The 25567-nt window shown below is 44.1% G+C and overlaps 1 protein-coding gene across 2 annotated transcripts in view; it reads right to left on the reverse strand.

The window, feature by feature from the left end:
• The window catches only part of SKAP1 (src kinase associated phosphoprotein 1), a 1036580-nt gene that overhangs the window by 149681 nt on the left and 861332 nt on the right, over positions 1 to 25567 (reverse strand). The window lies entirely within an intron of this gene.

The raw sequence follows: 25567 nt of genomic DNA on the forward strand, positions 1-25567 counted from the left end.
TATTTGTCAATTAAAATATCTATATCCAGTTGCAGACTGCTTCTGGCACCTCCTGGGTGCAAAAAGCTAAAACCTAACCTGTTGTCATTTATTTGATTTTTGCCATCCTTAATGGTAAGCACATGGATGAGCTGATGGGTTTCGTGTATCTCTCTTTCCACTCATCCCAAACCTCATTTTGCTACTATGATCTCCCTAAACCCTTTCTACAGACACTTCCCTCTATCTCTCCACTTACTCATCCCAAAGCTCATCTTACTACTACTATGATCTCCCAATTAACACTTTCTAGACCCTTCCCTCTTCTAGCCCTCCATTATTCTATTCAATGCAACTAACAATTTAACTCCTATTTCCCCATACTAATCCATTCCTTATTAGAACATTGGAATGCTGGAAGCTCCATTGAAAACAATGGAGTGCTGCGGGCTTTTACTGGCCGGTAAAAGCCCGCAGCGCCAACATTCCAATGCTCGCTTTGTTCACAGCAACAGCTGTGAACAAAGCCTCACTGAGCCCGAGGGGATTTTAATCCCCTCGGGCTCCGTGAGCAATTTGTTTTTTTAAATAGAACATTCTGCCCTGAGTGGCAGAATGCTCTAATAGCCTTAGAACCCGCCGTAGCGGGCTCTACCGGCTATTAAAGGCCCTTTCCCTTGTTAAATGCCCGAGCCAAAAAACGCGGGGAGCGGGCCTTTAATAGCCGGTAGAGCCCGCTACAGCGGGTTCTAAGGCTATATACTAATCCACCACTAATCCTTTGGGGTTTTGGAGCAGCGTTCTACTCACCAAAAAGCACTTTGATGCCTCGTTAGGGGTAGTAAGTGCTATATAAATACAATTACAATTACTAGGCTAGCCCAGTAGTAAAAGCAAATAGGTGTGGGGTTATAGTGAGTATAACCTGAAACAATAGGCAGAGGTGAAGACAGTGGTCTTGAATGAACTTCACAGGTTGCTGTCATGGAAGCAGGCCAGATGAAGATGTCTTTACTTGGTTTGGCAGTAGCTTTTCACCCACTGAGGCACAAGAAACGGTCTTGAGTCCATTAAAGGGCTAGTACAAGGAGTTCTGAAGTCTTTCTATGGTGAGGATGACCCTCATGTCCTTTGTTAACTCCATGTGGACCTTTGCCAGTGGGCAAAGCACTATTACACACCCGTGTTACCCTGAGGAAGGACACAAGGAGAGTTTGAAATGTGTTGTGTTGGTGGGGTGCTGGATGGAATTAAGACTTGTCCAGATGGATTCTGTGGTGGCAGTAATAAATAAAAAAGAAAACTTTTCTTCAGTGCTCCAGATGTGCTGTGTGCAATGTTAAAGAATTCAACTCTACGAATAATTGCAGCAGTTTGTTGTTTGAAAGGTCTGGTGGAGGATCCCACACCTCTAGGCGGGTTGCACTGGGTTTAAATGCCCTCTTCAGAGGAGAGAGGCGTAACTCATGGACTGGAAGGAAGAAATGCCTCGAAGGTCTGAAGAGAATTCAGAGTCTTGGCTGGTGCCTGTGATCCCAGGGATACCTTTAAAGCTAGACCCCAAGGACACTATGCTGAGCTTGCTTCACCCTGAAAGAACGCTGTATTCAGATTTCTCCAAATAGGAAAAATTATACATTCATCTTTGTCCAGACTCAAACCCAGACTGGAACAATGCTGTACTGATCTTTTGCCATACTGGAACAATGACATATAGATTTTTATACAAACTAAAACAATAACATTGACTGTTCACCAGAAAGGAACAATATAGTGAGCTTTATTGAGACTGAAACAATAGTAATATTTAGCTTATTCCACAATCACCAATGTTATTACATTCTCTCCTGAAATGGGTAATGCTAAATTAAGGATTCCCGAATTGGAATAATGCTATATTAATCTTTCTCCAGACTGGACCGATGATATATTGATCTTTACCCAGACTAAAGCAATGATATATTAAGCTTTCCCCAGAATGGAACAATATAGTGAGCTTTATTGAATTCGAACCAATAGTACTATTTAGCTTATTCCCCACCCAAGCAATGCTATTAAGTTTTCTTTTGAACGGAGTAAGGCTTTATTAAGGGTTCCCAAGCTGGAATAATACCTTATTGATCGTTCTCCAGACTGGAACCATGCTATAGTTATCTTTCACCAGACTGTAACCATGCTATAATGATTTTTCTCCAGATTGGACCCATGCTATATTGATCTTTTTTTCCGGACTGGAACTATGCTATGTTAATCTTTTTTCCAGACTGGAACCATGCTATCGGGATCATTCTCCGGACTGGAGCCATGCTATATTGATCATTCTTCGGGCTGGAATCATGCTATATTGGTCATTCTCCAGACTGGAACCATGCCATATTGATCTTTTTCCGGACTGGAACCATGTTATAGGGATCTTTCTCCAGACTGGAACCATGCTATACTGATCGTTCTCCGACTGGAACCATGCTATACAGGTCGTTCTCCGGACTGGAACCATGCTATACTGATCGTTTTCCAGACTGGAACCATGCTATATTGATCTTTCTGACAGACTGAAACCATGTTACACTGATCTTTCTCCAGACTAGAACCATGCCATATTGATCTTTTTCCGGACTGGCACCATGTTATAGGGATCTTTCTCCAGACTGGAACCACGCTACACTGATCGTTCTCCGGACTGGAACCACGCTATACTGATCGTTCTCCGGACTGGAACCACACTATAGTGATCGTTCTCCGGACTGGAACCATGCTATACTGATCGTTCTCCAGACTGGAACCACGCTATACTGATCGTTCTCCAGACTGGAACCATGCTATACTGATAGTTCTCCGGACTGGAACCATGCTATACTGATCGTTTTCCAGACTGGAACCATGCTATACTGATCGTTTTCCAGACTGGAACCATGCTATATTGATCTTTCTGACAGACTGAAACCATGTTACACTCATCTTTCTCCAGACTAGAACCATGCCATATTGATCTTTTTCCGGACTGGCACCATGTTATAGGGATCTTTCTCCAGACTGGAACCACGCTATACTGATCGTTCTCTGGACTGGAACCACGCTATACTGATCGTTCTCCGGACTGGAACCACGCTATAGTGATCGTTCTCCGGACTGGAACCATGCTATACTGATCGTTCTCCAGACTGGAACCACGCTATACTGATGAACCATGTTACACTGATCTTTCTCCAGACTAGAACCATGCTATACTGATCGTTCTCCGGACTGGAACCACGCTATAGTGATCGTTTTCCGGACTAGAACCATGCTATACTGATTGTTTTCCAGACTGGAACCATGCTATACTGATCGTTCTCCGGACTGGAACCACGCTATAGTGATCGTTTTCCGGACTAGAACCATGCTATACTGATTGTTTTCCAGACTGGAACCATGCTATACTGATCGTTTTCCAGACTGGAACCATGCTATACTGATCGTTCTCCAGACTGGAACCACGCTATACTGATCGTTTTCCAGACTGGAACCATGCTCTACTGATCGTTCTCCGGACTGGAAACATGCTACACTGATCGTTTTCCAGACTGGAATCATGCTATATTGATCTTTCTCCAGACTGAAACCAAATTACACTGATCTTTCTCCAGATTGGAACCATGCTATATTGATCTTTCTCCGGACTGAAACCATACTATATTGATTTTTCTCTGGACTGGAACAATGCTATAATTATCTTTCTCAACTCCTGGACAGTAGTATGCTGACCTTTAGTGAGACTGAAAAAGCGTTAGATTGTGTTTATTCCAGACCTGAACAGTGCTATAGCAAGCTTTCTCTAACTTGAAGAACGCCAGACTGAGGAATGCTACTGTAAGTGTTCTTCTGCTCTAAAGAATGCAATAGTGAGATATATCCAGAACTGGGCACACGGTGTTCTTTCAGAGTGGAATTAAGAGTTACTCAGCACTTCCACAAATACAAGCTTCTACTCAGTCAGTTATTCCTTCTGACCAAAGCACTAACCCTAACTCTTAGGGTGAAACTCTTACCAATCGTCGTGCAATGTCATACCCATGAGAGGCCGACACAGATGCAACCGTACAGGATGGCTGACTAGGATTTTTGGCAGCGGACTCGATCGATAGATTAGATAGACAGACAGTAGCAGGAACTTAAAGTTTTTCTTAGGATGTTCCAGCCAGCTTTACCAAATGCTGAAGTTACTGAATACCCAGGCTCCCTAGTTTCCACTCCATTCCAATCCTTTTTTTTTCACGCCACCCAACACTTTTGTCTCTTTTCTTCTTTTTTGCAAGTTTTTTCCAATCTGTTTTCCTCCTTTGATAGTTTCCTATTTTTTTCTTTCCTCTTTGTGTGTTAAAGTACTATGATGGTGATGGAATGAAAGTCCCAGTCCCCAAATAATGAGTGTCCTTGCCTACCACGTGCAACCAGCGGTAGAAATTAAGCTCAAGGACCAGCGCTGCTGCCTCGCTCTGGTTCACTGGTTTGGGGGCGACTTCCCATGCACATGAGGGCGTAGAATGACTTCCGTACGAGGCCTACAACTCCACTGTACATCGTGACACGCGCCAGAGTGCTGCGAAGTGGTTCCGATGTGGCGTGCTGGCGCTACATGGAACAACGAATGAAAACGGATAGTTTCCCAAAGTGTTCTCGGGCTGACAGCGAACGCCCCCTCATCTGGGGCTGATGGCCTCGTCTGCAGCCGCTTCCCCTGTTTGTTTCTTTGCCGAGTCCCGGTCTGGCGGTAATGGCCTTGTCGGCACCTTGGAGTCCCATGATGGTTTAAGGATATGATTTCTCTCCTCCTCTGCAGCACAAACATCCGCTGCCGTACCTCTCTGTCTGCCACCTCCTCCCATCCCCGCCCAGACCGTCCGTAATGCCCTTCTTTCCCAAAAGTCACATGGCTCGATGATGGAAGGCGCAGCACATGTGCATTATTGCATGTTCTCGGGCCCGGCTGCCGGGAAGCCAGCCCTGCTCGGCGGAGCCTCTCCTGGGGCCGCCCGTCTCCAGTCTACGGTAGCGCTGAGAGCCGCAGCCGGGAGGGCCTACGGGCGGCAGCCAGGCCGGACGAGGCCCGGCCCCGAACGACAGGATGTAACGTAGTGATGATGTTCATTGGTACAGTAGGTGCAGGGTCACCGGGCCTCGGTGTACGAGAGGCCCGTGACGCTCTGGCGTGGTTATCATAGGTGCAGGGCCACCAAGGCCGGGGCTGGTAGTGGCCCATGACGCACGAGGTAGTTACCCAGGCCCGGTTCCAGGAATTCATGTCTGGATGGGCCAACGGTACGTTTGGGTGGGCCAATGCGTGCCCAATTTTCGACAATTGTGGAGGTAGCCTACAACATGGACACTGGTGCCACTGCACCCGCTGCATCAGGTAAACCTCTGTCTCCTCTTCCCCAACACACACCTCCCCACTGCAGCTCGCCTCAGGCGAGCTAAGGTCACCACCAGGCTCTTTTCTTTTTACGGCATGGCCAGAGTTTTGTCTCAGACAGTAGAAAAGTAGGGAAAGTCATCTAAAGGTGGTATTTTTCTCCCCATCAGTACACAAGTAAAACAGCTTTTATTAAAACAGTGCACTGTAAAATGTATTCTAGAGATTTCTCCTTGACCCCTGACGGATAATTAATGTAAAGAAAAGTGAAAAAAAAAAATCACATTTGCCGACATGGAGGAAGCACTTTACAAGTGCTTTCTCTGTTGCCTCTTTTGCGGTTACTGTTAGAACCGGGCCTGTAGCTATCGTATGTGCAGCAGGTGAAGTGCCACCGTGGACCAGGTGTATGAGGAGCCGCTTATGCAGCAGGTGCAGTGCCACGGGGCCCAGGTGAGTGGGCGACCCGAGACACAAGGTTTTAAATATCATTGGCCTGTAGCCAACATTGGTAAGCTGATGCCCTCTCACGGGGGGCTGGTGTGTGAGGTGTCTGTGTGACAGTGGTGTAGTCATCATTGGTGCATCACGCACAGTGCCACCGTGGTCAGGTGTGTGAGGGGCCCATGATGCAAAGCTATCATTGGTGCGGCAAGTGCAGTGGATTAGACAATTCTGGGCGAGGGGCTTTCTTATTTCAAATTGCAGCTGGTTCTAAAACAAAGGCCGAATTTAAAGGGCCATCAACCTTACTTTTGTACGAGTATAATCCAGGCTGGGAGCTATCTGGAGCATAACACCTAAAAGACAGGGTAATGGAGTGGAAACATAGGCACACAGCATATCACTTCGCAAGTACTTAGGAGAAACCAAACTTTAGAGGCAAGCTTTTAACTTTGTTCAATCCCTATATGTAAGAGATATGATATGCATGCACTGTAAGAATGTCAGATGATTGGATCTGCACCAGTATTTACATGAATAACAGTTTAAACAGCACGTACTCATTTATTTCATTTAGTCATTTTTAAAACTACTCATCCCACTGCAGGGTCTCACCACTTAACATCAAAAGCACATATTATACCTTGACAATAAATCATGTAAGTGTATAAATAAATGTACAGAATGTTACACAAGACAATGAGGGTTTCAAGTTGTGGGAGCCACACATCATCTTTCCTGGTTGGGATTATATGTGTAGAGCAGTGGTTCCCAACCTTTTGATTTCTGTGGAACCCCACTTTAACATTAGTGGAACCCAGGGACCCCCACTGAATCATCGTTGGAATCCAGGGACCCCCGCCTGAGTCATTACTGGAAGCTGGGGACCTAATTTGTCAATATTTGTTAATATTTTGTAATTTTCTAAGCAGTCGCGGACCCCCTGAGAAGGCTTCGCGGACCTCCAGTGGTCCCCGGACCACAGGTTGGGAACCACTGGTGTAGAGTGCAAGCCTGGGAGAAATACAAAGTCAGGATTTAAAATGCAACAAAGTTGTCTGTACTAACAAGACTTAATTACTACCCAAAGAAACAGTTTTTAACAGGCTTACAAGAACCCACTTAGAAAAAACAGTGAGGTTTTAAACCCAGGCCTTGCCATTTGCATTCAAGACCTTGATGATGGTCCATAGCTCACTGCACTATATTAGAAGAATTGCAATTTATAAACTGAAAGTGATAAAAGGATCTCTGTCAAAAACAGCAGCCAACTTATCTATCTACATAAAATAAAAATCAGTAATCTGCATGTTACATAATGTGCTTTGCAAGAGACACATTAACCCTCAATACTACTTTATGAGTCAAAACTGACTACACAAAACACAGATCTTTCCAGAAAGTGCATTAACCACCAGAGTTATTGTATCAATATTATTCCCGAAGATTTACCGAGGATACAAAGCTCTCTGCAGCAGGTCCCTTAACCTCATTTTAAATGCAGCCATTGCAACGAATTAAGCCAGAACAGATTTACTGTCACGGCCACAACAGATTTACTGCCACATCTCCTTAGTTCACTATTTTTTTGTGGCAGAGCTTATAAAAAATAAATGTGTAAATTGAGCGTCAGGCAGCTTTTCATGATTCTGATTCTCAGAACGCCATCTCCTTTTTGTTGCCATACCTTCACCCCAATTTGTGAGTTCCCGGAGTAACTTTTTTCCAGTTCGAGCACTGGGGATAATATTCCAAACCCCTCAGACTGGACACTAATCTCAATGTGTGGCTTCCAAAACTGGATGAAAAAAATACGATTTACCTTTTGAAAAATGTATTTTATTTATACAATTTCCCCACACCACTTCAAGAAAAGGCTAATATTACATAACATGTAATCAAATGTTAAAAAAAGAGATAAAAACATGTAATACCTTATCACGCGTATTCACTTTAGTTGGAGAATCCAAGAATTGTAATGCATCTGTCACATTAAAAAAATGTTTTGTTTTTTTTTAACTATATCTGCCTGAGATAATTAATATTTATGAAGGATGGCGCATAAGCCCTTGCAAACAATCCATGATTTGTTTCTTGAAGTCATTTTCTACAGAAAGTACAGATTTGATCTCCCTTTAAAATTTTATGATTTCCAAATAAATCGGCCTGCAAAAGGAAAGTCAGAATTTGAAATTTAAAAATAAACACACAACTTCTGGAGAACAAGAAAAAATTCAGATAAGGTTGCATGACCCCTGGTTGGTGGAAGATACCACACTCTTTATACTAAAGATCTTTGCACAATGGTCGGTAGGATGTGTAGATGCTGCCCCTGTTTTTATATGTTTCAGAGAATCTCAGTTTGGACTATCATGGTGTCTCATACTTTTAGTTGGCTAACTGCTTAATGTACGTTTTTATTGATTGATCAAACTACTTATATCATCAATTACATCCTAGTAGATAAGAGGTTGCAGTCAGTATATTGGTGTTAAATGTGTAAAATGTACCCTACGGCTTATGCACAATTCCAATCAAGGCTAGTTCCAGATGCAGTGCTGGAACAGAAAGGCTTTGGGGCATCATTAAAATCTTCATCCATAACAGGCGTTTGATTACGTTCAGGTGATTACATTGAGTATGAGATACACAGGCTATCCTACATAATGACAATAGGTGAAATTTAGTTTTATACAGCTGTTTTAAGACAGGAGTATTCAAAGTGCACATGCCATACCTCTACCTACTGATATTGGTTTTTTTTCAGATGTAAATAATTCTACGACAATTTAGAGGGGCAGTTAAGCCCCAAATACTTCAACTTTTACTATTCTGTAATTCATTCATCAAAGTGTATTCTTTTGATTACCAGTGTAGAGATCTGCACCACTTTTGTTTTCAATATATTTCCAAACAATTTTACCTCCAACTTGTAATCTTCAAAGGATGCCAATTTATGTCTTAACCCAACAGCTGTAATATCAACTATGTAATTTGCGTACATTAAGCAAGTAAGTGGCTAGTCTCTTAAAGTAGGTCGAACAAAGTGTGTTCCAGTTAAGTTCTCTGGTAAATCATATAAACGACCAGACTCAAGAGCTTTGACAATACTTGTTTTACTACGGTAGAAGAGTAAAGGTGCCAAAACACAGCCTTGTTTAAGGTCGTTGTTAAATGTGGTGCTAAAGTTACCAGATGAGGCATCCAAGATGAAAATATAACTCCGGATGAGGCCTGTAGGTATGCATACAATAGTGCAGGTGACTTTGATGAAACTCGACACTACTCCAGGCAAAGCCTCAACAGGACAAAATATATCCGACAAGCCCAGCATAACAGGACAAATGCTCTTTAAAAGGCCTGTCTGTGAGCAAATGCTTTTCAAAAGCCCTGCACAGCAGGTTCTATACTAGGAAAAATAATCCAGATGGGGTATCATTGGTGGTGGGCATGCATGTTACTGTGATAGCACAACCTCTCTTTTCTGCTATTTACACCCCTCCCTCTAGTCCCATCAAGTATTCCTCTTACCCAGGTCCTGCTTTCCCAGGTTACCCTCTCGGAGGTTATCAGCTATTCTAAGTCCTCCAAACCTCCTCTCCCTACAGTGGCTTCTGTTTCTGTCCACCCATCCAGCACTGCTCAAGGACTTTCATGCTTTTAATACAATGAACACAACTGACCCCCTCCATGACCATTCTTCAGTTTTGTTTTATAATGAAGCTTACTTTTATCTGTTACATTATGGATGAAGTTTTGTCCCCGCTAGCAATCATCCCTGCTCCTCCAATATAACCTTGTATCACCGCTACTTGTGGCAGGTCACCAGTATTTTCTGCTTCCTGTCCCTCTGCGAAATTCCTCACAGCCCAAAGCCAAGAGTCTTCCGAGGGTAAAGTCTGAGCGGCTTCTCTACAAGGAGTATTTCAGAACTGTGTCTAAACTGGTCAAGCAGCCCAGCCATTCAATACGATGTGGGCAACACATCCCAGTCTATGTACCTATAAACTCCTAAAGAGCCAAGTTCTGAAGAGGAGATTCTGAAGAGGAGTATCTTTTATCTGTTCTTTACATTAGCAAGCAACACAAAAATGTACAGAGAAACAATTCCACAAATTCCAATCACTGAGATTTTTGTTGCATGAATTTCTTTATTCTTAGCAAACAGGAGTGCAGCCAAATACGGCTGACATCAATGACGCTGTGATCTCAATATTCGCTTTACGGAGCTAAGAAAGTGGATACCTATATCTATAATTTTGGGTTCTTTCGCAATCATTGAAATTTGGATCTTAATTGGATTTCTCATGTTTGAAGTGCTTTTTGTGGCCTTATTTGATGAATGCTATTTTGTGCACGCGCTGGCATTGCCTAGTTTTGGATATTTTGGACTTGGATCATTCAAATACGTTATGCCCTGATGAAGCTCTTATATCGGTGAAACGTGTTGGCTGCGCTCCGTTTGCAGAGAAGAATAAAGAAACTGATGCAACACTAATCTCACTGATTGGAATTTGTGTGTTTCCCTGTATATTTTTGGGTTGCCTCCCTAATGCAAATAACTGTTTTATTTTGGGGTTTGAGAGTGGCTAACTCAGAGGTGGGCAGCAGATGTGGACATTCGTTGGGACTCACAGGTGGTGTGGTATATTGGCCCTTAGCTACACTATTTTTCTACACATATCTTCTAAATGTTGTCTAGACACAGACTGAGTTAAGGAGCATTGAAGAGATATCAATAATACATGACTGGTAACAAAATCCAATTTTATGAGCCTGTTAGGGGTATCCTTTAAACACACTTCATGACAGATGCCATATCTATGGGCTTGGAGGAGAAATAATGCATTCACACTGAGTCCTTTGTCACTGAAAAAAGATAAATTCTTGAGACACACCTAGTACCAGAGCAGAGTCCATAAACACTGAAGATAAAGCCATTGTAAACACACCTGGTAAAGAATCCCACGTCTATTGGTTCTGAAGTAGAGAAATCCTGGAAGCAGAATTAGTAAAACAAGTAGAGTCCATGGGTCTTGAAGAGAGATGCTGGACACACATTTGGGACAACATACCCACTCTCCGGGCTTTGAAGAAGAGAAATCCTACATGCACACGTAATACGAGATGCTGACTCTATGGGCTTTGAGGCAAAAAATCCTGGAGATACACACAGTAAAAAATGCAGACTCCATTGTTGCTGAAGAACAGAAATCCTGGATATACTTCTGGCACGAGAAGGCAAGTTCATGGGCACTGAAAAAGATAAATGCTGGGTATACACCTTGAAAATGATTTCAAGTCAGTGGACATTGAAGTAGAGGAATGGATACATAATTAGTAAAAGATGCCAAGCACATGGGTTTTGAAGAATGAAAAATCTCAGATACAAACCTAGTTACAGATGCCAAGTCCATCGGCTCTGTGAAGAGAAATAAGAACACACACCCAGGAACAGCCACTAAGTGCATGGGATCCGAAGAAGAGAAATCCTAGAAAGGCCCATGTTATAAGACCTGAGTTTGGGAAGAAGAGGGATCCTGAATGCACATGTACTAGAAGACGGTGACTCTATGAGCTTTAAAGAAGAAACAACCTAGCTACACATTTAGTAACAAGTGCAGAGCTCAAAAGAAGAGAAATTCTGGAAACACTACTAGTACAAGATTGAAAGTCTATGGGATTTGAAGAAGAGAAATCCTGGATACACACCTAGTGAAAGATGCCTTTTCAATGACTTTGGGGCGTACCTCGGTACACGCCTAGTAACTGTTACCAAGCCCATGGACTTTGACGAGTGTTGTGGCTACACTGATGCAACCTGGAGGTTTTTAAATGGACGTGGCTCCAGTAATGGAATCCTAGGCTTGCTGCCTGGCCTTGGATGAAGTAGACTGGATAAACTAAACTAGAGGATCCACAACTGTGGGATTCAAATAAGATATCCCAGACACATCCTAAAAAGGGAAGCTGTTGCATTGGGCTTTATGTGCAGCATCGTGAATGAAACCTAGCGGTGAAGAGGTAGCTATATGCCCCATCTCCCAAATGAGGATTAGGCGAGGGATGGTTCGGCGGTGGCCTCTGGATGCAGTATCCTGGACTTCTTGTCTCTCCGGGGCAGAGCTCCACTCTCCCATTCATTCTACAGCACTTCAGCTCACAGCTTCCATAATTTACGCTTGCTTCGTTCCCACTTCACTTTACCTCACATAGTACTGCTTTGCCTTCTTTTTCTCTTCACCACAATTTCTCTGTCGTGCATCCTGCATTTTTAACCTTTCACCCTTCCAGTTACCCTTCTCTCCATCTCCTGCTTCCTGGTTCACCCTCTCGCAGGTATGCATTCTTGGCCAATGGATTGATGTGTAGCTGCTGGATATGAAACGCATCTCTGTAGTGGCTGCCTTGTCTGACCTTTCTCAGGTGATTCCTTCCGGGTTTCTCGTCCTGCATGTTACACAGCCACTAAAACCACCCTAAGCTATTTATCACTGCTCTCTCAGCCGGAACGACATTAATAACAACGTATATGTAATTGGTGCGTACACCACAAACTGAGTTGCCTCGCCGCCCCTAAACGTAGGTGTAAACTGTTCCCTACCAACCGGACAACGATTTTATCAAACTCAGAAGGATGAAAGGACGAGCTGGCCCCGTCGCGATTTGAATCCAAATCCTTTAGCCTTTTAGAGGCTCGCGCGCGCTATACAAAGTTATCTTAACATTATAAGTGACGTGAAGGAAATTACATGAGACCCTGGGCTAAAGCGGCGTGACGTCACTAGGGAAAATGGATGTGCGGTGATGTCAGTAGAGAAGCTGTAAGAGAACATCGGAAGGAAGTGTTCTCATCAGAAAAAACTGTCGGGTCGGTAAGTTTGACGCTCACCACTGAAACATGCCACGTTAGGCACGCCACGAGTTCGAATCAGCCAAGCGAGGTCGGTGCCAGTAAACTTAACAAGAGCAGGTGTTATTTATGCCATTTGGAAGCGACAGAAGTCGCGTTTTGCGCCTATATAAAAGACACGGTAATATCAGTATTATCTTCGAAGGAAGCACATTAACCGATTGAGCTACCTGACTGCTCTTCTGATGCGCCGATATCACGCATCACCGGCCGCGGTAGATGCCCGCTGCCCGGCCGCGAGGCTGCACTCCGCGCGGTCGATCGGATCTGCTTCGCGAGCGTACCGCTTGAGCTCCGCGAGATTCTCCGAGGAACTTTGCTTTAATGTAGCCATTTGATTCAATTTTCCACTCTATAAAATTACCCATCAACCCTGGTTGCTTCCTAACAGACACCTTCACTCTTAATTTAACAATCCAATCGAATTCTGCCAGCGAAATTGGAAAAATTTATCACCTGTGAAATTTTATTTTTCCTCCGTTGTATGTGTTTTTGTAAAACGTCATTAACTGCGATGACTTGCTGAGGAAATAATTATTTGCTGTTTTTTTTTTTTTTTTTGCTTGGGACACGAGAAGTGCCCTCGGAGGGGACTGTGATCACATTTGCATAATAAAACAAGAAATGCCTCCAGGATGGCCGCAGCTCTGGCGAAACAGCACCCAGCGGGCACTGCCATTGTGAAGGGGTGCCGCATAACTGCCGCTCTATGGCGGTAGTGAGATGGGGAGGGGAGGCAGCCAATCAAAGGTCTGGAGTGTCCACAAACTGAAGAATATGGACACCAAAAGGAAATCTGTGCACGAGATACCGGAAGTGAGCTATTGTAGAAGCTGAATGGGGCGGGCAAAAATAAAGTGATGCCGTTTGGGAATCTAACTGGGAAAAATGTGTGATTACGGAAGTTGTATATATACACGTTATGTAATACGGGAGTGACATCTTTTACACGTGGGGGCAATCCAAGCCAGAAGTAACCATGTACATGTTAAGTTCATTGCTGTAAGGAGTCCTTTCTAGCTTAGCACTGCAGAGCTTCCTTGATTCTAAACCTTACATTAAGGGGAAGTGACCTCAATTTCGAAAAGGAGACCGTTGTTGCTTTATTTATAGCGTTTCTGTGACCTGCTCCAGCTAGGTTTTCTTGTTCATGCTAGCTTTGCCATTCTGGGGCCTTATTACACTTAGGGCCATTTGTATGAACATATTTTCCCATAGACACAAAATGGGTAAAACCCTTTGATACATCTGGCCCATAGTGCCCTGGGAGCACAAAGGGCGTGTGCACCCGCTTTTGCACCCCAGGTGCACAATGGTTTCACGGAAGAGGCCACAAACGCTTGTGCGGCTCTCCTGTAATCCTGATAGTGATTGCACACGTGCAGTGCCAACGCCATCTTCAGAGGGCATTCCCTCAATTGCATGCACTTTGTTTTTGTGTCTGCGTCGTTTTAAAGGTGTGCCATGGGGAAACAAAGCAAGTGCGCCCTATGAACAATATGTACCCAATGTATCCCTGAAGCTAGACACATTGCTCCTTTGCACCTGAGATGTGAAATTTGCAATCCAGCTTTCTCAGATGAAACTATATTTTTTGTTTCTCTGGAAGCCTATCCACTAACTCTCATGAGCTCAACTAGCACCTGCTTGTATTCTTGGTGAGACTTCAGCAACCTGATCAATACTCAGTGGCGGCTCCTCCGCTGTGGAGGAAAAGCGTCGCCCCCGCCAGCAGCAGCAGCTGCAAACCAAAAAATAAAAACAATACTAAACCATGTTTACTATGGTTTTTATTTTTTAGTCGGTGGGACCACAGGCAATGACAGGGACGGAGGAGGAGTGTACAGCACTCCCCTCAGTGCACATGTGTGTTTGGCCAGCCCTCTCGATCCGGCCAATCACACATGCGCACTGGGCTCTCTCCAACCCAGCACTGTGTTGCTGGGTTGGAGACAGTAGGCAGAGGCTCCCACTCAGACTCGGAGCACCAAGCAGGGCAATCTGGCCAATCCTATAGCTGCTTTCATGCTTCCAGCAGCATGAAAGCAGTGTTAGGATTGGCAGCAGGGCAGGCTGGGAGCCTGTGTCGGATGTGACGAGGATGGAGGAGTGGCACAGCGGAGACTGTGCATCAGGTAAGTTATTTTTATATGTATTTATTGTTTGTCGTTCCCCTGAGCCTCCTGTAACACATGCCACCCCACCCCTATTGACTGCCGCAAGCTGCGACTATCAATACTAGAAACCATACATTCACTAAAATATTTATTTAGGTCCTGCCTTTCCTTGGGAAGCTTGGCTTCACTGCTGGGGCATTGATACCCTTGTCTGTGGGTGATGAATATTAATTTTTACAATGAACACTTTACAGAACTGAAACACGAGTTTTCTTCTGCATCATTTTAGAGATTGGATGGTACACTGGACAAAAATGAAGTAATATTGTTAACGTAGCCTGATGCTTAATAGGACAAATAATAATAATAATAGGATTACGATGTTAGATTACATAAATGAGACATCAGGCCAATTTAAAGTGATGTCACTAGGGAACATGGAAATACCGCTCAGCATAAATGTAGTGATGTCAGAAGTGGAGATGAAAAAGACCAGAAAAGCCAAGTGATGTCATAAAAGAAACTGTATGGTTCACTAGATCCAGTGAGACTTTAGGCAAAAAGGTAGTGATAACATTACAGGTGTAGCCTGGGCATCAGGGAAACGGAAATAACTTCAGTAGGGAAGATGGTTGTGACACAAACAGAAAATATGACAACAGATGAGGACCATTGGCTCATTTAGTTAGGCGGTTTCCTGTCAGTATCATTCTATCAGGTAATAGTAGTATGTGATTTATAGAGCTTAGAAATGGCAACTTTCTATAAAAAGAAGTTATTTTTATTGTTGGGTCTGAACACACAGGCCCAGTATGGCTTCCAGCTTCACCCTTGTCGACATAGTCCTATGGTTCCTGTTCTAGTCTTAGGCCTTATTATATTATTTACTGTTTATCACCAAGTGTTGCTGGTAAATATCATGACTTTTTAAGGTCGAGCGCACAAGAACTCTGACCTGTTGTAATCTCTCTGTAGGCTTTTAACCACGCCCACTACTGCTATTCATTCTTTGTTGTGCTGGTCTTAAATGCTTTTGTTTACTGGTGCATTTTGTGAAATGTCCCTCCTTTGTGTGCTGAGTTCCCTCCCACAGGCAATTTCACTAAGTGAACATTTTTGTTGGCCATCACATTACGTCACGCTTCCTCCTGTTAGAGCGTGTGATGGGCCTTCATTCGGTTTCGGTTTGCCTTTCATCCCAGATGCAATTCTTTCTAGACATTCATGCAGGGAGTCAATAACTCTCAGGCTCATGGCGGCCATGGCACTTTTAATTGATTTGCTGATGTCAACTGTTTTACTTCTCGTTTTCAATTTATGTAGCAAGAAAAGTCCAGTTAGAAATTTACAACGCTAATATCTCTAACTCGAGCAAACGGGAGACCCATTGCATTGCAAATGCTTGTTTTGTATGCAAGCTTTTCCTAGGTTTCTGCGCTGTTCAAGCCTCTAATCTTCGGGTGTGACTGAGTAATTACCAGAGGCTGCTGAGAGGGCGGCTGCAAGACCGTGCACATCCATCTTAAGCAGAGCGCTCTGCTATGCGGCAGGGTGGACATACACCCTACAGACCGACCGCTCTAGGAGGTGCTCTTTTGCTGTACAGGGCAGCACGCAGGCTCCCATAACCCTGTTAGTAAGACAACCCTCTCAGGCGATAATGTTTACGTCTTACCTGGAACACTTTAGCTGTTTCACCAGCCTTGTGATAAAAAAAAATCATAAATAAATAAAAATACGTATCAACATACAGAGTAGGGCTTTGGGTTGGTGCTTCTCAAACACTGTTCTTAATAAGTCCCAAAGCAATACCTCCTGAGAGTTAGAATTGTGTGGTGTAGACTAAACAAGGACATCATGAAGCATAGCTGTGGCAAAGTACCCATCATTGCATGCTTGTGCTGCAAGGCAATAATGATGGGAGAAAGTATGCATGAATGACTATGTGGCCGACTTGCAGATGTTGGCCACCAGAACACATCTGGTGAGATCTGGGGAAGCAGTCAAGGGAACAAATATCCTCTGGAGGCTTTTTGTTCACAAAAGTTTTCCAGATCCTAATACTGGCGACATGCCAATGCAAAATGGTGTATTGGGCATCACCTTGCTCTGGAGAAGCCAACGGAGCGCTGATCAACCACTCTGCCCCGTCGAGTAAGCTCAACGTAGTGGGAAACTGCACAACCTTGGGTCCAGTCTAACTGCAGCTCTTCCTCAGTGTTTGGAAGAGGGAAGAAAGATGGAGAAATAACAGACTGGTCCATATCAAAGGCAGACACTCCCTACTACAAAGGACCACCTTAACAGTAAAATGGAAGATGAACTGAGAGGGACTGAAGGGCTTGGATCTTAGGTTCTTAAGTTATTGCCACCAATAGTGCTGTCTTCAGGGTAAGAAATCAAACTGGACAACTATACATCAGCTCAGATTGAGATGTTATTAGTAAAGTGGAAGGAAGCCAGTAAAGTAAACCTCTTAGAAAATGCACCACAAGTAGGGATCAAAGGACAGCTGGTCAGGAAAACACATGAAGGCAGACAGTCAAATATAACCTTTAATTTGTTGGTGTACCAGATCCGTCTTGCCCAATATGGGGTCATGAGGATCAACTGCACTAGTTCCTACCACATCTTCTGCAGCACCTTCAACAAAGGCAGCATCAGTGGAAATGCATATTGTGCTCCATGCGACCACTTGAATCAGAAGGCAATTCCTAGGGGAACAGTCAGGATTTACCTGCCCACGATTTTCATACCTGAACACTAACGCATGTGTCTCCTGTACTAGGGTAGAGATTTGCTAAACTCAATGTAGTTGAATCCATTTCCAGGGTGAGCCACATTCTAGGACACACAATTCCTTGTAGACTACCCCAGGTTACGTCTGTGCCGCGCTTGGTGTAGCAGTGTATGTATTGTGTGTACCAGTGCCTTTCCCGATTTGAGGGAATGCTGCAATGTTCATGGGAAAGTTTGTTCCACCATCCATTTTGGGTGCAGCTAAGTATTTGGCCTGTTCTCTGTTAGCCTTACAACCAAGACCACGGCTAGAACTTGATTCATCGCCATCCAGCAATGATTTCTGCTTCATTGCAGTTTGCAGCGTGATATCTTTGCCAGGGTCTGGTTCACCATTAGTACTTGAGTTTGTTCTAATTGTAGGTGCAGCAAAGCCACAAAATTTCCCCCCAGACTCTGATACTGCTTTTTTTTTTTTTTTTCAAATATATCTTTATTGAGTTGAAAGAAATAAACAAGTCGGTTCAAGACACATATTATATCTAGCATACAAACGAACATTATGGTCTACTATACGTTCCAGATGATGCGGAACAGCAGAAAGTGAAGATGCATTACATACATGAGACTCTGACACACTGCTTCTTTGGCGCAGACCTTGCATTTTTGAGATTCTGTCTTTGTAAACTATTCAGTATCTTGAACTTCAACTCACAATCATTTCTTGGACCTTGTTTTCCCTCGCAAGACCAAAATAGTTGAGAAAATGTCCCCAGCATAAAAGTATGCATGAATGCTGTGCATTTGCTGAATATCTATGGAAATGTACATGAAAGCAATATGGTCCCAGTATATCCATAGTTACCGATAAAGGAGCTAGATGTTTTTGGTCACGCTAAACTAACATAAGTTGTTTCTTCCAGCGCATAGAGTTGTCCTACATGACGAACTGGACTTTTCATTATTAATGATGTTAGACAGAAATGCATTGATTTAGGTGGATGGGCTTAGGACTTGCTTGGGGAGACGTTACAGGGTACTTCTCATAGTTGCCATTTTTTTCTCTTTAGGCCAAGATTGAATGCATCGCTTAAACAACTCAAAGTCATAGCATCCCCCAGTACAGAGAGAAGGCGCAGACAACAGTGGACAGCTTTTTTATTCTCGCGCATCCCTTTCCCCTACCTTCTTAATTGGATATCATGTTTATGTTCACCAGGGTTCAACCTACTTATAGTAGGCGTTGGAACTACAAGACCTGCTGAGCATCAAGTTAGTGTTCTGTCACTTGCAGGAACCATTCAGAGAGAAGTAAATGCCACAACATTGAAGGCACTTTCTATTCTGGCTTGTGGCTAAGAGATCTATTTGTAGAAACTCACATCTTGAGAAGATCACCTCCATCACTTCAGGGGATTAAGACTTTGCTCTCGCTTTGAGGGAACATGCATGGTGATCCACTACTGGGAAACCTCCCCATCGCTGCAACTACTGCCACAGGTGAGTCACCTCCCAATACATAGTCTATGAACCCACACTCTACACTCTACTAATGCAATGGAAGGGGGTGTCTGACATAATCTGAACTGCCTCCCTGGGATGGAAGGCAGGAGGCTCTTAATGGCAAGGCAAACCCCCTACAGCTCCAGCATGTTTATATGCAGATGCTGCTCTGGTGTGGGTGCAAGCCCCGTAACAGTGCTTGAAATGGAAAAACAGAAGTGCTGGTACTCCGTACCAGAGTACCTGTTTGTTTCTGAGAAGTGCTAGTACTCTTCATTTAAAAGTATTTCGTTTTTCTTGAAAAGTGCAGGTTCTCTCCCTCTCAAAGTAAAAGTACTCAGTACCGGGCAGTACCCGCCCATTTAAAGCACAGGCTGCGGTGGGCTTTAGGAACAGATTCGGATGGACTGACTCGAAGATCTGCATCCGAGCTGAGATAATTCCCTCATCCGTCCTCTACTGCATTGCACCAATGAGGCACAGCAGAGGCAAGCCATGAAGAACACGGAATATGTGCAATCCTCTGAGGAGGAGGAAAGCCTTCATGTGGGTCATGTCCAGCACTGCTCTTAGGATCTTATGAAGCCTAGCCGCTAAACTGGAGCGAGGTCAGGTTTCTGGGCGCTGACTGTAAAGCCTAAGCCATGGAGAAGGGTCATTGTGTGATGAATGACTAGGGCAGGGGACTCTACCTTCCTTGGCCTGTTAACCAAGGATGGCATAGCCAAGGATGGCATAACCTGCTGACTGTCACAGTGAAGCCGGCACAACCGCCAGCACATTCTGCAAAGCACGAGGACCGTGGTAGGAACATAAACTGATAGTGCTGAGACCTCCACAGTTGACTTCAGTGAACACCTGACTAATGACCACAGTTCATGTAAGCTCGGACAGCTGCGGTGCAAGGAGGAAGCCAAGAAAAGGATGCATAGAGCAAGTACCAGACAGAAGAAAGGGGATGTAGGTGCAGAACAGTCCTTTGCGTTCTGGACCAGGCAGTGTCTATCGGAATATGTTAAATAACATGGCACGAGCTGTACTGTCATTGGCTGTGGTGCATTTATACTGCTCGCAATATTAAAGTATTACCTTCTTACAGCACGGCACCTGGCTGTGCGCGAGAGGTTACCACTAGTTCTTTCATCTGGAAAGAAACTAGTGCACTATTATCAGTGCTTAATTTGTGCAGGTGGAGGGCACCATCACTATTACTTTGAAGACTAAGAATTATTCTTTATTATTAAAGACTGAGCAAGAGAAGGAAGGACAGAAAGAGAGAGGAAACTAGAAAAACAGAAACAAAGAGAAAGCAGGGGGAATAAGAACCAGAAAGAATAATAAAGTGATCGTTAGTCAAAGAAAGAAGCATTAGTCGGAATCGAAACCCAACCTTGGCAATCCCAGCATTCAGCAGTGTTACCGACGGGCTCCTAAAAACACTTTGGCCCTTTGCACTTAATTCATTACTGATTTACAGTAAATCAAGCTCTTGGCATTAGCTCCGAAAAGCATCTCAGACATCGAGGTTAGAGTTTGGCCAAGCATGTGATGCCCCCGGTACAAGACGCAGATGCACTCATTTGCATCCAGGGCATCCACTACATCTTTACCCATCTTTCCCCAGGTGTGCTGGTAGAGTTAGGTTGCTAAGCCTATGCAAACTATTTTTGTCCTTTGGAAGGTAGAAGGGTGTACCAGGGCTGTCTGCCCCCCCAAATATCTCTTGTACTGGTACACTATACACCTCACTGTAATGTCAGCAAAGTGCCACCTTTGCTAAAACTTACACATTAAATGAGGACTACAGACAGGTAAGGGCGGCATTCACAAATTAAGTAACACGAGTTCACATCTTTCTACATTCGCTCTTCAACAATGCGGAAGGATTACAGGGGTGATCACTGCGTGCTGTGACGCACGTTCACGTTTCTACGCGTGGCTATTCCGACCTTGCACAAGATGAAGGAGAGCAGAGAGCTTACCTTGTGAAATTACCATCGTGGTGGAGAGTAAGGGCGCAGGAGGGTGCGGCCGAGGGTACGTAGGAGGTCCCAGCGATCAGGGGCTGGACTAAGGGCGTGGTGGCACACAACCAGTGCTTAATTTGTGCTTGTTGTTTCCGGTGCTGAGCACCGGCACGTATTTGTGAGGGCCGGGGCTTATTGTTATGCCTCAAGCATTTGCTGCGAGGAAAAGACACATATGGGAAAGACGGAAGAAGGAAAAACTAAAAAGCGTCATAAAGGGAGAAAGTAGAAAGTTGCAGGATGAGCTGAAGGGCCAGGGGTGGCCGTAAATGGATTGAAGAGGCCCGAGATGGCTTCAGGATTACGCTGCCTCAGTATTCAGTGCTGGCAGATTTAATTACAGCAGCCTCGTGTTTAAGAGAAGGGCTTTGAGCACCGGCACCTCTTTATTTACAAATTAAGAACTGCACACAACTAAGAGGCTGCTAAGGGGTATGTACGCTGGCACCAATCACGTCACCAGTACATTATTACCGCCACGGTTCAGCTCGGATGCCAAGCTTTAATGTTTACCTTACCAACACCTTTCAGAGTATTATATTATTTCAAGACATTCTTAAAAGCGTGACGATCGCCATACATGGCCTCCTGGCGCTGAACGATGATGTCAGCGGAATGGACGTTTCAAGATGAAACTCACAAGTAGTCAAGACAGGCATGGGCAAAACCAACAGGGTTGGCCTATGCAAGAGCTACTGGCAAAGCCAATGTGTTTTGGTCATGCTGTACACTAGCGTGGCTACTGTCCAGCGTGGCTGCAAGTTAGTGGTGTAGTGGACAGCTGCATGGCGTGGAGTGGCTTAGAGTGTTGTAAGGTAGAGTGTATTGGAGTGCTGTGGTGAGGCATAGAGTGGAGTAGAGTGTCAAAGAGAGTCAAGGCACAGAGTGGAGTAATATGTTGTAGAGTAGTACTGACTGCAGAGGAGTGGAGTGGCATAGAGTGCAGCAGAGTAGAGTGACGTGCAGAGTAGTGAAGTAGAGTGGGGTGACGTACAGTGGAGTGTCAAAGAGTAAAGTGTTGTGCAGTGGGGTTGAGGGTTGCAGAGTGGAGGGTCTCAGAGTTTCATGGAGTAACGCAGAGTGGAGTAGAGTGGTGTACAGTGAATAGAATGGCGTAGATTGAAGTGGAATAGAGTGTTGTAGAGTTAGGTGGCCTGAAGTGGAGTGCATTAGATGGGAGTGGAGTGCTGTAGAGTATCGTAGAATGTGGTAGATTCGCACAGAATGGAGCACAGTGACAGAGTGGAGTGTCATGGAGAGGAGTGGTTTAGAGTGTACAGGCATATAGTGGCTTGGAGTGGAGGGGTGTACAGTCATGCAGTAGAGGGTGTGGTAGTGCACTGCCTTTACAGACAACACATTTTCAATTGACATGACAATTACATCTGCACAGACATACAGTTTTACTAAGAAAACTATACAGCACACAAATGATGAAATGTGGAAATGGCATCACCTAGTATATTAATTTGTTTAGATTGTATTAAAATATTAGTTTCCATCACACTTCGGAATTACAAAAAAGTGCTTCATCGGTGCTTTCCAAATATTAATATAATATGAAATATTTGCAAACATTTAAATTTTGTTGTGCTAGGAAAAAACAACATCATACAGCCTTCCTCTAGCACACCACCACCCTGCACGTTTGTCACCTAAATCCCTCACTCTGAATTCAAAGAAAGAAAAGTAAACACTAGGGGCCAGATGTATCAAGGATTTTACCCATTCTGTGTCTAAGGGAAAATGCTTTAGTACAGTGGTTCCCAACCTTTTGATTTCTGTGGACCCCCACTTTAACATTAATGGAACCCAGAGACCCCCACTGAATCATCATGGGAATCCGGGGACCCCCGCCTGAGTCATTACTGGAAGCTGGGGACCTAATTTGTCAATATTTGTTAATATTTTTTTATTTTCTAGGCTCTCGCGGACCCCCTGAGAAGGCTTTGCGGCCCCCCAGGGATCCCCGGAGCACAGGTTGGGAACCACTGCTTTAGTACATATGGCCCCAAGTCCCTGAGAAGACAGAGTCTAATATTTGACATCTCTCTCTGAATGCACAGCAAATGTGACAAGACAAGAACAAAAGTTTTAGGCCTTTCTTACAGAAAGCAAGCACTTGTGAAAGATTACAATAAAGAGGCTATGCTCCATGGGAGGGAAAATACATACTGGACAGCCTAAAACAAACAAGCTAATAAATGGAAAGCAAGCAAAAGACAGTTACAAAACACAAAGCCACTGGTAAGAAATGGGCTGAATGCATTCTGAGGGAAGCTTTCCAAATGTCCCCAAGAAGTCTTTGTAAACCAGACAGCTGCACTGTCTAGTAGGCTTTGACCTAAAAAGGGCGACATTCTGAGATTATAGGGCTATGACACTAGAAATGGACAGGATCAGCACTGATGCTATATTGTAGTGGGACAAAACCAGCACTTCCCTCGAAGTGGGACAGTACCATAACTTGTCAGCATCATGTCATACTAGTCATGGACAGTAATAATGCTTTCCAGCAGAATTTGTATTCTATTAATGGACGGTACCAGCAGCTGTTAGCTGGGTTTCTATAATAGTAATAGATAGTACAAGTACTGCTCGACAGAGCCGCTTCGCTCCTGTGGCGAGCACTGGCACTTTTCAGCAGGTTTGGCATATTGTTAATGGGCAGGACCAGCCCTTCTCGGTGGTACTGAATACTACCAGTGGGGCAGTAGCAGCATCTCTCAGTGAGGATACTGTGCTTCTAGTCCTGGATTCCAACTGGAGAGCAAATCCAAACTCAGGTGAAACCTCAGTATGCACCATGAATAGTGCAAGTCCCCTGTTAATTTGGCACTTTGAAGTGTGATGAGATTTGTGGCAGCTAAAGCCAGGCACAATCATGCAGGCTAAAAAAAATCACACATTCTGTGCACCTTGGTGCAGGGCAAAATAGAGAGTATTGGTCACAATTTTGAAGTCCAAAACTTCGAGTAGGGTGAGAATTGTACGACCGACAAACGTGGCACCTCGCAGTACTGGTAGTTTAGAGAGTACACACTTACAAGCCTGGATTGTTCTCATCACAGCAAATGCTTCCCGGAATCACTTTCTACAAGTTGAGTTTAGGTGATGTTCATGGATGCAGGAAGTTTGGGAGTAAGCTCTGCCAGAATAAAGGACACGGAAGACAAACCTCTCATGAAAAACTAATGACTCCTGGAGGAGTGTCCTCTTGTTTGGAGTTCATTTGTATGTGCTGTCAATGCTTTCCTAACTTCTTACTGCACCATTTAACAATGTGTTTAGTTCACAGTCACCAATTCAACTGGCTGTTTTGGGCTCTCTTTGCATTTGCCACCAGATACAAGAGACTTCCCAATACTTAGGATTATCCCCAGTCCTGAAGAAGGCCATCAGAAAATAAACATGTACACTCCACTACAGATGTCGAAATGCTTTGGTTACATCTGGAGCGTTTACGCTATAATGCAACGATCGCTTCAGACCTTCCAAGGGTTATGGAAAGCGCTATATAAATATCACCCCAATACAATAACAGTGTCTAGTTTTGCAGTTGGTGCCCCGTAGTATAAGTGTGCTAGGTTCGAGGTGGTCTGTTTTACCCCTTTGGGAACAGTGGTGGCTAAACAGGCTCAGTCCCAGAATGAGGTTCTCTGGGTAGTATGAAGGGAGCTCCTGTGAATTAAGTATTTTGTTTAGCTATGTGGGCATTTGAGGCTCACTATCTCTTTTCACTTATTTATTACAGCTAAAGTCGCACGTGGATTCCGATGTTAGAGAAACTACTGACGAGTCCTGGTAAGTAACTGTGAGCTGCCAAGCATCCTTCAGAGGATTTTAGCAGCTGGGATAATTTTGGCTGGGAAGCCATCAGCTTCAAGGATGCTTAAACAACATGTATGTGCTGGAGACTGATAGGTTCACATTAGTGAACAATGAATACGTTTCTTACTATGAGTCTATACAAAAAATCCCAGAGAAGGCTGAGTCCTCCTCTGTGGCAAATATTGTAAAGATACTACAAGGGGAGTGGTGTGTACTAGCGTAGAGTCTTGTGAAGATGTTCAACATGGAACCAATGACTCGGTTGATTGCACCATCATTTTGCCATTGTCATAGATGCTGATGTGGAGTTGACCTTTTTGGTCTTCATATCCTGAAGGAGAGCATTTGTGGCCTTGAGGGATGCAATTTTCTTTAGCTATTATGAAGACGGTTGACAGACCGGTGGTCCATGTTACAATATCTTTACTGCATAAAAGCAGGTTAGTTCAAGTTCCTCATTCAATCTTGATATAAGGACACTCAAAACACCAGTACAGAAGTATTTCACTGATCCACGCAGGACAAAATATACATTTCCATGAAAAATAATACTACCCCTGCTACCCTTCACTAAGCACCTCAATTCCCCAAATGAAGGCACAAGCTGAGGGTCTACAAATCC

Source organism: Pleurodeles waltl, chromosome 6 (assembly GCF_031143425.1).
Source record: "Pleurodeles waltl isolate 20211129_DDA chromosome 6, aPleWal1.hap1.20221129, whole genome shotgun sequence".
Classification (NCBI taxonomy): domain Eukaryota; kingdom Metazoa; phylum Chordata; class Amphibia; order Caudata; family Salamandridae; genus Pleurodeles; species Pleurodeles waltl.